General features: G+C 37.0%; 1 protein-coding gene across 9 annotated transcripts in view; it reads left to right on the top strand.

The window, feature by feature from the left end:
- The window catches only part of LOC145268799 (pre-B-cell leukemia transcription factor 1-like), an 814,729-nt gene that overhangs the window by 631,586 nt on the left and 169,998 nt on the right, over positions 1 to 13,145 (top strand). The gene's annotated exons all lie outside the window — the stretch shown is intronic.

Raw genomic sequence — 13,145 nt, 5'->3', positions numbered from 1 at the left:
TTCTCCCTCTACCTTCATTTCTTACTTTCTCTCCCTTTCACCTTCTCTTTCCACTTCGGTCTCTTTCTCTTTTTCTCTGCTTTCCTCTTCTTTCTTTTTCCTCTCTTCTTCTTTTATCCCTCGCTTCTCTCCTCTCCCCTGACTTTCTCCCAGTTTTTAAATTCAGTTCCCTCCAACGCTCTTTCGCCCCCCCCTCCATGCGAGAAAACAAATAGAACCATGTGGGAGAAATCCACCAGTTCCCTAACACCCCCCTCTCCCGAGCACTGCCTCCTTCAGTCTTAGTTTCCCCCAAAGACAACCGTGATGAAAGCCAGAAATCTATTCTTCGAGAGATATCAGAATTACCGCCATTAAAACCATATCCGTAAGGACTCTCCCCTGGCCCCATTCCACTTCTTAAACCTTCACCTTCCATCTCCACGAGTCTACCATATTTTGCTACAAAGATCCCCTTTAACCCTTGACCCACGGAAAACTAGTCTTAAATTTTTTTCTGTTCATGTCTTTGAGAGATAAGGATGCACCAGTGGCCATTATGGTTTGAACAGCTCTACCAAATGTTACGTGTTATAAGTAAATAGACGATATAGGTAATTTTTTTTATGTGGGGGGTCGATTCTACAATGTGGCATATTCCTACTAAAGCACCTTCATCGTCTGTATCCATTTTTCAGATGAGGATTGCTAATCTATATATTAATAGGATAGTGTGTGTGTTATTCATTTTTGGGGCTGTACATGCAATTATTTGTGTGGAACTGAAGATGCAAAAGATTTGCATGAAGTTTGTCGCAGACTCTTGAAAATTCAGTATTCAGTATTGCTATACATTTTATACGATGACTGACCAATTTTTATGATTTTAGGTTCAAGTGAACAGCTATAGTAGGAATTGGAATACACTCTACTAAAGCCTGATTGCTACAGCTGGTGAATTGCAAAAATGCAATCTAGACGTGAGGATACTTTAGAAGAACAATACGCAATAAAATTCTGTTTCAAACTTGGAAAAAAAATCACAGAAACGTATGGAATACTTCAGACTGCTTTTGGACCATCTTGAATCAGCATCAGTTTTTGAGTGGCATTCAGAGATTCAAAGAAGGCAGGGAGTTTGTGAAGGATGATGAAAAATGTGAGCGGAGTAAGGAAGTCAGAACACCAGAGTTGATTGGCCAAATATAGAATTTCATGGAGAAGGACAGTCGTGTGTCTATAGAGACAATAAGTGCACCGTTTGATGTCAGTGTGGGAACTGTACTCACAATTATTTGTGTGGAACTGAAGATGCGAAAGATTTGCTTGAAGTTTGTCCCAAAGGTACTCAGAGAAGATCACAGACTATTTGACTAAGATGGGCATCAAGAAAGTTCCTCACCCTCCCTATCGTCCATACCTTGCTCCTTGTGAGGTTTCGTTATTCCCTAAGCGCAAGAAAAATCTTAGAGGCTGTCGTTATGAGACAATTGAGGAGATGAAAGAGGCTATGACTAGGGTCATTGACAAGCTCACATAAGAGAACTTCCATTGGGCTTTCCGGAAGTTGTTGAAATAGCACAACAAGTGCATTGCAGCCGGAGGAGATTACTTCAAAGGGAACTAGAGTTTCATGCGTGTACTATCAATAAAAGTGCTTATGCGAAAATAATTCTGGAAACTCATTGAAGGCACCTCGTAACGTATGCTTTTTTTTTTTTAGCTAAAAATAATTTTTTTCGCATTTGATAAATAATATTTTGTCAATAGTCTATAAGGATTGATTTGCCGTAGAATCTAACATCGATCTCCACAAACTCCTGATGAACACCCCAATACTGTCGACGATGCATTCAAGGTGCCCCAATTCTATGTCGGCTTCCTGAAAGACGATAAAAACGTAGTGGCGTGTTTGAAAGTGTCCGTTTTTGAAGATGGGGTTCCTTGATTTAGCTTCGATGTTTGATTCACGACATCCAAGCCCCCAAGTTCATCCCCTTCTTCTGATAGAAATGGCTCAGTTCATTTCGGCTTTGATCTCAGTGATAGGGGGAGGGCCGAGGGGGTGGAGATGGTCGCCTTTGTAGAGACAAAAACATGTTTGATTCAACTGATCCCTTGTCGGTCCCGCCGGTGCCACCTCGCACCCTCTTCGATTGGCTATCAATCGGCGATAAGAAAGCAGTTCTACGTCGTGTTTCTGGGTGTCCATTTTTCTTTCTTTTCTTCGCTCTCACTTTCGCGTGCGCGCGCTCTGTTTTTCTCTCCTTTTCTCTTTTTGCATTTTCTTTCTTTTTTTTCCATCTGTTTTTCCTTCGCCTCTACTATTTTATTTTCATTCCGTTATTTTTTCTATTTCGCATCTCTCTCTATTTTCTCCCCTTTTTTTCCTTCTCTTTTTTTTATCCCTTTTCACTTTTACCTCTCTTCCCCTCTCCTTTCCCTGTATCCTTTCCCATGTTTTATATCCTTCCCCCTTTTTTCCCCATCTCTTTTAGAAGACGTCGTAATATGTATTGTGGCACAGAAGACCAGAAAAGCATCGGTGCCGTCGATTTCAAATCCAACACAAAGCTGAAGAGTGCCCCACATAGGAAGCAGACTTGTTCCTTTTCGTGTTAGATTTGAAACTGACGGTTTTCTGATTGTCTGTAACACACGCATATCCTATAATAAAGTTGTATTCCTGTCTGTTTGTTTGTTCACAATTTGGTTAATATATACAGAAGGTTTATTGTTTCACAAATAAATTTTAATACTGAAAACGGACTCTTATATAACTTTATTCCTGCATGATTTCTGTATATACTATTTCTTTAAAAGGAAATCTAGGTCAAGTCATTTGCATATTACATTAAAGAAAAGCTGTTTTAAAAATTAGCTCTAAATTTTTAATGGAAATTAATAATAGAATTGCTTTTAGTATTCTATTTAGAAATTTTATATAAAGTTAATTTATTACATTTATTTTTTAATTATTAGTATAACCAACATCAGCTGCGTATGGAATACTGTTGCCACATCTGGGCAGGAGCTGCTAGAAAGGACTTGTCCTGCCTTAATAGAGTTCAAAATAGACTTCGTAGCCTCGTAGGAGATGTCCTTTTCTCGTCCCTGCAACCTCTATCTCACAGAAGAGATGTTGCGAGTTTGTCTCTGATGTATCGTTATTTTCATGGAAAGTGTTCGACTGAGCTTCAGTCTATGGCCCCTCTTTGCCAAACTTTCACAAGAACCACTCGTCTAGCTGAAAACACTATCAATAATTCCCCCCCCACACTCTTTATCTGTGCCTCAACCTAAACGTAGATTCCATGAACAAAGCTTCTTTCTTAGAACTGCACGCCTGTGGAATTGTCTTCCGTTTTCCTGCTTTCCGGCTGACTACAATATGGTTGTGTTCAAGTCTAACGTAAATAAGTTCTTGATGAGCCGTTCCATATAAGTTATCAAATTTACCGAATTTTCATTACTAATGATTACTATATTGTCCAATTTCTACTGTACACTCTTTAACCCTTATCCTTGAGTGGCCTCTTGGCCTTGATAATGTGGTGATGCCTGTGTAAAAATAAAAGTAAGTTTTTATTTTTAACTTATAAGTTATTTCCCTTCAAGCTATGCGATTTTATTTCTCTGTTTGAATTTCATAGCTAAAGATGACTGTTTTATGCTTCCAAAAATTCAAATTATGGTCAACTTTTCAGAAAATCGTAACAACGTATGATAGCCTTAATTGTATCTTAAATAGTATGTGACTAAACCCTCCGTCAGGGATTTTTTTTTTACCTGGCAACGCCATGTATGTACAGCTAGTATATAATAAATTTTGTAGCAGGGGTGCCCGGCGTTGCTCGGGTGTTTGGAGGTGTATGCTGTGCAAAAAAAGCAAAAAAACAAAAAAAATGGTTAATTTTTTAAAACTTTGACCCCTATTATGACCCCTTAAAATTTATAGTTTCGGGCTCAAATCACTTTATTAAGTTAGATCCAGGTTCAAGGAACCTATATCTAAAATTTCAAGTGTCTAGACCCAAAATTGTCGGAGGAGTTTGGTAGAGTTCTTAAAGGTGAAATCGTTGAAATTTGACCCCTTAACAGCCAAATTTCTGGCTGACACCCGTCACATCGATTTTCCCAAATCTCAGTACCCGGTATTTCAAATTTCGAGTCTATAGACTAAAAATTGACAGAGTTATTGCGTAGGGAAATGTACACAGACAGACAGACAGACAGACACGTTCACTTTTATAGATATATAGATTAATATAACGAGTAAAAATAAACCTATGTACTGGCAGGCTGGCAATCGGGATAAAAAGGGTCTCTCAAACCGTTTATACACCAAACAGGAGGAGTTAAGTTATGGTATAAATGTTCTATCTTCTGGAAGTGACACAATAGTCATGACTAGCGCTATGACAACAGCATATTCTTTTCATTGTTTTGACTCTCGATTATATATCCGACACAGTTAATCAATCGAGAACCACATCACTATATCTAAAAGCATATATATTGACTGATGTATACCCGAGAGTCAAAATAATGAAAAGAATATTCTCTTGTCGTAGCCCTAATCATGTCTAGCCAGGACTAACCGTCAGTATCTGCAACAGAGAGATGAACTTTTAGGTCATGAATGCATAAGTTCAGTAATCATAACAATGCAATTTGTGATCCCTTCTGATCCATTCAGGTGGAAAAAAATAGGAGGCATTACTTTTGGGACGTACCTCGTATTTGAAGGTATTCTATGGTCATGACTAACCAGGGTCAACCATCAGGCCTTGATAAAAAAAAAAGCCCAAACCCCTCTATAACCGTCAATTCTAGCAACCAAAACACACACACACGCACACACACACACACACACACACACACACACACACACACGATTAGAGGGCTAAAAGCTCGACCATGGTCAGATTTTTTTTTGCAAGGGAATACCCACTTATCAAGGCCTAGAAGCCATTCGAGGATAAGGGTTTAAGAGTAAACAGTGGTGAAAAGGACAATATCATAGTAATCGTTAGAAGTGTAAATTTGGTAAAATTGGATTACTTAAGGGGAACGGCTCATCAAGAACTTGTTTACATTGGACTTGAAGACGGCCATATTGTAGTCAGTTGGAAAATAGGTAAACAGAAGAGAGTTCCGCAGATGTGCAGTTCACTATTCAAAGCTTGAAAAGCAGAGGGAAACTTCAAACGCGATCCTTACCGAGAAGATTAAAAAAAAAACAAAAACAACTAACCTCCCAGAAAATATCACTACAATTATATAAATACAACTTTGTCTGCGTGTGTGTGAGTTCGTTCCCTATAGACTTCGAAATGATTGAACAGATTTTCTTTAAAATTTACAGAACTTTAGTGTATAAGTCTGGCAGTTATCTTAAGTTTTGTTTCAGAATACCCTCGATAATTACCGATAATCGATACTATTATTTTAATTTATCTATAATCGGTAAGGCCATTTTTCCATGTCGTCGCTTAGCAACAATGATAGAACAATAGGCCGTGAAAATTCTTTTTTGTTTGTTTGTTTGTTTTTTTTTTTTTTTTTTTGCATGACTTGGTCTGTAGGTTCAAAACCCACAGGTAAATTTCTTAATGTTTTTTTTTTTTTTTTTTTTTTTTTTTAAACTGGAAAGAAGTTTATATGAAATAATTTTATAAAAGAAGCAATAGGTTCTCTACAGTGCAATGTAGAATAACATATTTTGGACTAAGTTACTGCATGGAGGCATGTGAAGCTTTCTCCCGGGCGATTTCACGGATTTCGATGACAATAAAAAATATAGGAGTGTGAAATCTTCGCTGATCATCATTCAATCCCGGGCAACGCCGGGTCTCCTTGCTAGTATAAAATAAATTCTGGTCTGTTTCGTAACTGCATCTTTTATCGCAGTAAACAACTATGATTGCTATCAAAATTCTTTTGCTTTCGCAAACTCGCGAGCACACATCGATACACTTTAATTTCACTTGCTATCTTCGATCGCGTTGTCTCCCCCTCGGCCTGCCGCCCCCAGGGGCCACTCGTCGATTCTTTCATCCCTTACGGATAATTGCATATGATACTTACCGTTCTGCGGCTATTGTGCAATTAAAGCCAGTGCGTTTAATCTGCAAACATCTTGCTAGTATATCAAGTGGGCGACTGACACGCAGTTGGGTGTGGGCAAGCATTGTAGAAGACAGCGTTCAGTTTGAGGCAGGGCAGAGATTGTTGGCACAGACTTTAACCTCTCCATTGATTGGCTGCATCCCAGATTTCTTCGTTTTGCTTTGAAATTAGTAATTGGAGATTGACACGACTCAGATTTTACAAGCATGCCTGTAGATACGCATATTACGATGGTTGATCCAAAAGTAATGCAGCCTATATTTTTAAACTCCTAAACTAAAACGTTTAAGAACTACGAAGACAGGAATGATACCATTAAAATAAGTGACATTTTGTGCTCAAGAATTTCTTTATCTACATAGTCACCACCATCTTTAATGCATTTTTCTCTCTTTCAAGGCCTCAGTCGTAAATGTTTGTCACTCGCATCGGCTTCGAAAACATTCAACATGCGCCGGTGAATGTTGATACGTTTCAATTTTTTTTTTCTGCGCCTTAGAATTCAATGACGCACATCCATGACAAGAGTTGCTTTCTTGGTCTCACACCGGCAATATCTGCAACAGAGAGATGAAACTTTTAGGTCGTGAATGCATGATTTCAGTAATCATAACAATGCAATTTGTGATCCCTTCTGATCCATTCAGGTTATTATAAGTTCAGTTATCATAATAATGCACTTTGTAATTCCATCTGATCTATTCAGATGGAATAAAAAATAGGAGAAATTACTTTTGGAACGTTCTCGTATTTGAAGATATTCTACGGTCGATATTCAACTCCTGTAATCAGACTTGCCTTTGTTTACATCGCATTTGTGTGCATGCACTGCACAGACCGTGATCGTCCTAATCGTTGTGCTGGTCTAAAGTTACGTTTCTCATTTTTTGAAATGATTGAATATTCTTATTACAGGATATGGTGGGAGGTCATGTTGGTGATGTTCTTGACGTGTGACTAAACGAAGTAGTCCAGTGGGTACAGCTCGGGGAGGAATGGGGCCAGTGAGAGAAGGGTACAAATTCGTAGCATTCCTTCTGAAGCCAAGCCTTGGTCTTTTTGAACTTGTGGGCTGGCGCCGAGTCCCGCTGCCACACACAGGGTCTTCCAACGGCCACCTGATTTCACCAGGGGATTGCCACACTCTTCAGCACATCCAGACACACTTTGGTATTGACTTTCAAGCAGACTTCGAAGATGTTAGGTGGCATGGTGTGGCCCTCACTTGAAACCACACCAAAGACCGTAACTGTGGCCAGAAACTTTTTATTTTGCCCTTCTTTTAGGGGAGCTGGTTTTTACCCCACATTTAAAAACGACCTTGTATCACATTTGCTTTCCTGGGGAAGCAAATAAATACCTAAATGAATAGAAAAAGGGTCCTGTTCTGATGCTATACTTCAGTTGATTTGTCAATGGAAGGGGAACCCTCTATACTGAGGCAATTATTATTTTTGGTCCCTACCAAAAGTGCCCCTTTTGCCTTTTATTCGGGGAGCTCATTTTGCCCTACATTAAAAACGAGATTGTATTACATTTTGCTTTCGTGGGGAAGCAATACCAATAGAAGAATGTTTTTTTATATGAATATCAATACACGAAGAAACACATATATATATATATATATATATATATATATATATATATATATATATATATATATATATATACTTTGTAATTGTTTTCATATTTTATAAAATATATATGTTTGTGTGTGTACATATAAGACTTTAAAAGCCAGCCTGTCTATGTAATTGTATGTTTTCTGATTGTATGCCATTATTTCGTAAAAGGTTTTTGCTGATAAAAGAATTCCGTCGTATCATTATCGTCTTTGCGTTTGAAGAAGGCGGTGCCATTCTTTTTTTTTTTTTTTTTTTTTTTTTTATTATTGTTTTCTGGTTTTGTTGCTAAATATAAGAATGAATTACAAAAGATGTTTTCTATTAGTGGGCTCATCCGTTCTATTAAGGTACCGGCAATATATATATATATATATATATATATATATATGCACTCCTCCCCTCACACACATCTACACATGCGCCTGTATACACACATATACGGATACATGCATGCACCCTCCCATTATATATATATGTATATATATATATATATATATATATATATATAGGCAAATTTACCTGGTTGCGACATTGCTAATGTTTCAGACAGACAGTTGGTTAAAACCACAAGTCCTCGTCAGGCGACTTTAAAAGGTTTATCTTCCGCAGAAGAAATCTTGTTCTTAAATTAAAAATAAGAAAACTTTTTGTTTGAAAAATAAAACATGTTTACATTCAGAGGGAAAGGGGTTATGTAACATATAAACTCCAGACATTGAAAGTGAAGCCAGAAAGAACAAAAAGAAGGGGAAAGAAAAAAAAGAAGAAAGGAAAGAACAAAATAAGGTGTAATCAAGATAATCAATGTAAAGGCGGAAAGAATTATTAGAAACTCATTAGACATAGTGAAAGGGTGAATATGTAAATTTGTCTATATCAGTAAAAATATATCTTACTCTTCGTGTATTGAGCACTTTTATTTGAGCCGTGAATACTATGCGATTGTGAATATTTAGTGATGGCTTACTTTAATCACATTGACACACCAGTTCCTGCTGGACCACTGAAGTTAAGCAACGTTGAACCTGGTCAGTACTAAATGGGTGACCATTTGGGACTTCTAGGTGCTGTATGTGCTCGCTGCTTATCTCGGCATTGTTTCTAGTCGTCCTGGACATCTCTTTGCCACTGGACTCAAAGAGTGCCAATTCAGGCGAGGTTTGGTTGGGATTGCGCAACCCTTGCCTCACAATTTCACGCGCAACTTCACCTAAACGGAGACATCGAACTTGTAGGGAAGAGTATCCTCATACCAGGTTGTTCTGGCAAACCCTTGTACAGAGAGACACTCGGGGATAGTATCTAGTAAGTATTCAAGCTCTCTCTCTCTCTCTCTCTCTCTCTCTCTCTCTCTCTCTCTCGAGGGAGAGAGAGAGAGAGATAGGAGAGAGAGGGGGAGAACTTGAATGCCTACCATATCTATATATATGTGTGTGTGTGTGTGTTGCTATATAAATAATTTCGTACACACCCGCACGTGCGACTCATTCGTAAAAAGGTTTCATCTCCATTAAAAGTTAAGTCCATACATTTATTAAAGTTTAGCCGTTATGCACCTTGACAGTTCGACGTCCATTAAAATTCCATCTCTACCTGATCAATCGTGTCTTCCGTAATTACTTTGCCGATGTTGGCTTAGTTGGTCTTCCGTAACAGGAACAAGCGGAACGTCGCTCCAACGTAAAAAAAAAGCGTTAAGCTTCTTTTTTTTTTTTATCCTTTTTTTTTTTTTTTATTTTGTTCCTCCACAACCTCACCGCCCCATGGCGCCCTAGCTTGTTCCGTTCAGTCGTAAATGTTTCTCTTATTTAAAACGGTTACATTTATTTCTTTTTGTTGTCGTTGTTTCATCGGATTGTAAAGCAAAATATAAAATTATGTATTTTCGCAAACTGCCGTCTCCGCCATTTTTTTTTTTTTCATGTCCTCTAATTTATTTTGTTATTTCTTAACGTCTGTCTGTTTGTATCAATAATAATAACTGCATTTTTGTTTTAAGGTGCGCACCCCCCCCCCATCGTCTACTTATCAATTTCTTCCCCCACCCCCTTATCTTCATCTATCTAACATACCTACACGAGCGGTACCCCTTGGAAATCCCACGATTGCTACGTCTGTCTCGCTTCCACTCGCTGTGTCTCCCTTCTCTCTCTCTCTCTCTCTCTCTCTCTCTCTCTCTCTTTCTCTCTTTCTCTCTCTCTCCTCTTCCTCTCTTCTTCTTTCTTCTCTCTCTCTTTCTCTCTCTTCATCTGCTCACTCGCCTTGCTTTCCAACTCTCTCTCCAGCTCACTGTTCTTCCTCTTCTGTGTCTTTTTTTCTTTCACTATCTCCTTCTCTCTCTCTCTCTCTCTCTCTCTCTCGTTCCGTTTTTTTTCTCGCGTTTTCTTCTTCTTCTAACTTTCCTCCTTCCTTTCTTCTCTCTCTTTTCTCCTTTCTTTCTTTTCTCCCGCTCTCTTTATCTTTCTTCCCCCCCCCCACTCTCACTCTTTTTTCTTTCTTTCTCACGCCCCCTTTCCATCTTTCTTTCTCTCACTGTTCCCCCCTCTCTCTCTCTCTTTCCCCGCTCTCTCTCTCTATCCCGTTTCTCTCTTTACCCCTCCCTCTCTCTCTCTCTCTCTCTCTCTCCACCTAAACGCCCATCATCCACTACGATCAAAACCGATCGACTCTTCTACATACATTGTCCAACATTTTAACTTCCTTCATCTTCAGAGGGGAATAATGGAGCGTTTTTCTTCTGTCCTCTTCATTCGACCCATTAAGAATTCCGTTACTCTTTTTAGCAGGTCTTACTTAAATAGGATTACAATCAGAGAAACCGACTCGAAATCAAAGATAATGGCTTCAAAGTTTAGATGTCACAATGAAGTTAGTTATTGAACTCAGCCATAAAGTGGTCGTGGGCTTTTTATGAAATCTTTCTTTCTTTAACCATTTTTTTTTTCTTATTTAATTTTCTGTTTTATTTATTATTTTGTAGCTTTTCGAGATTTTAATTGATGTATTTTTGTGCATGATTTTCAATATGTTATTTTTATTTGCAAAGACAATTATCCGTTTCATTTATGGCGATTATTAATAATTGCTTTTCTATTTTTTCGTTTTCTCTTATCTCTGTATCACACACACACACACACACACACACATATATATATATATATATATATATATATATATATATAATATATATATATATATATTATAATGAAGTCGTATTCCATGTCTGTTTATTTGTTCGCAATTTTGTTAATATATACAACACGTACAAAATAGATTTTAATACTGAAAACGGACTATTTCAAATAATTAAAACGAACCTTTATATACTCAGTCATAGATATGCGAGCGACTACATTAAGGTTAATTAATTACTCATTCATTTTTATGGTTTCTTATTAGATGATTCGTTTCATTTCACTATTACGCTTAATTCTGTTTTTCACTATTACGCTTAATTCTGTTTATGTCAGGTTTCTACATTCTGCATGCGAAATTATAATGTTTGAACATTGTTCAAACGCCTAAGCTCTATTCGTTTACACAAGGGGCATTGGTTTGTACGCTAGTGGCAGTTTATTTCCATCCCCAATACGCTCAGCCAAAGATAGGTTATATATATATATATATATATATATATATATATATATATATATATATATATATACATATATATATGTATATACATATATATATGTATAAAAAAAAATCAATTAGCTTTCTTGAAGTTATATATTTGGATTTTACCATCACTGGATTATTTATCTTCCACCAGACTATCCATTCATGTGTAATCACCTTTTTCTTCGCCATATTCCCTCTGCTTCACTTTTTTTGTTATCAAGTAAGATCATTGACTTACTTGTTGTTTCATCGAATACTTCTGCATGCAAAATCCGATCCCACATTTTGCTAATTCCTACCCTCTGATGAGAAGGAAAGTATTTCTTCGAAACTCCGTGGATTAAGGACTATCCACTTATCTGGTGTTTCCTTTTCAGATTAAATATGTTTTTAACTCATTTCAAAGTGTTTTTTTAACATGCTTTATTAACTGTTTGCTCATATATATATATATATATATATATATATATATATATATATATATATATATATATATATATATATATATATATATATATATATATTACTCATACAAGTCTGAATGAAGACGATGGAATATTGTTTTTGTTAGCAATATCCTAACTTGGCGATCAAGTTTCCGGTTGTATTTCATAGAGTACGTTGGCCATCTCAAGCGCTTTCGACCTCCCAGAATTTACTTCGTTTTCTTTTCACTCTGTTATTGTTACTTTATTTATTATTTCAATTTTGCTCGGTAGCTTGGGCGGGAGAAAGGCAATAATACATGTTAGTCTGATTATAGATATCCATCTATTTATATCTACTTCTTCTCGAGTGTTTAACTCTGTCATTTTATTTCGTTGCTCCCGGACAACGCCAGATAGTCATGTACGCCGTCCATCTATGTCTATTACTCCAAACTCCCGCGTTCATATTTCGTCCTTCATTAATGTCCGCCATTTTGATTTTCGTTTTGCGGAAATACGTTTTTTTTGGCTCATTCTACCTATTAAGAATTCCGTTTTTCTTTGAAAGCTCTTTTTAGCAGGTCTTACTTAAATAGGATTATAATTGGAGAAACCGACTCGAAATCAAAGATAATGGCTTCAAAGTTTAGATGTCACGAGGAAGTTAGTTATTGAACTGAGCCGTAAAGTGGTCGTCGACTTAGAAATTGATTTGCTTTTATTTATTTATTTTTTAATTGTTTTAATTCCTGCTTTTTTTGTTTTGTTTTTATACAAACCATTGTTGTAATGAGGTGGGCGGGGTGGTTTGATTGCTTTTTCATCGTTTTAATTCTGATGGATGACTTGCTTTTTATTCCGTACCTAACTCTGTCGCCTTCTTTTGCGTCTTCTCTGTCTCAGCCACCGTCTTTCCTCTTTTATCTTTTTTCTTCGCCCTTTTTTCTCTTTCACTCTATCTTTTTTTTTTTCATTCTCTTTCTTCTCTTTCACTCTCTTCTCTTTCACTCTCTTTTCTCTTTCTTCTCTTTCACTCTCTTTTCTCTTTCTTCTCTTTCACTCTCTTTTCTCTTTCTTCTCTTTCACTCTCTTTTCTCTTCTCTTTCACTCTCTTTTCTCTTTCTTCTCTTTCACTCTCTTTTCTCTTTCTTCTCTTTCACTCTTTTCTCTTTCTTCTCTTTCACTCTCTTTTCTCTTTCTTCTCTTTCACTCTCTTTTCTCTTTTACCTTTTTTCTTCGCCCTTTCTTCTCTCTCACTCTCTCTTTTTTTCATTCTCTTTCTTCTCTTTCACTCTCTTTTCTCTTTCCCTTTCTCTTTTCTATTTCCCTCTCTCTCCTCTCTCTTTCTCTTCTCTCCCTC

The sequence above is a fragment of the Euprymna scolopes genome, chromosome 44 (assembly GCF_053919585.1).
Source record: "Euprymna scolopes isolate OS-2025 chromosome 44, ASM5391958v1, whole genome shotgun sequence".
NCBI lineage: Eukaryota > Metazoa > Mollusca > Cephalopoda > Sepiida > Sepiolidae > Euprymna > Euprymna scolopes.
Note: the sequence above shows the minus strand (reverse complement) of the source record. Positions and strands in the feature narration are given on the sequence as shown.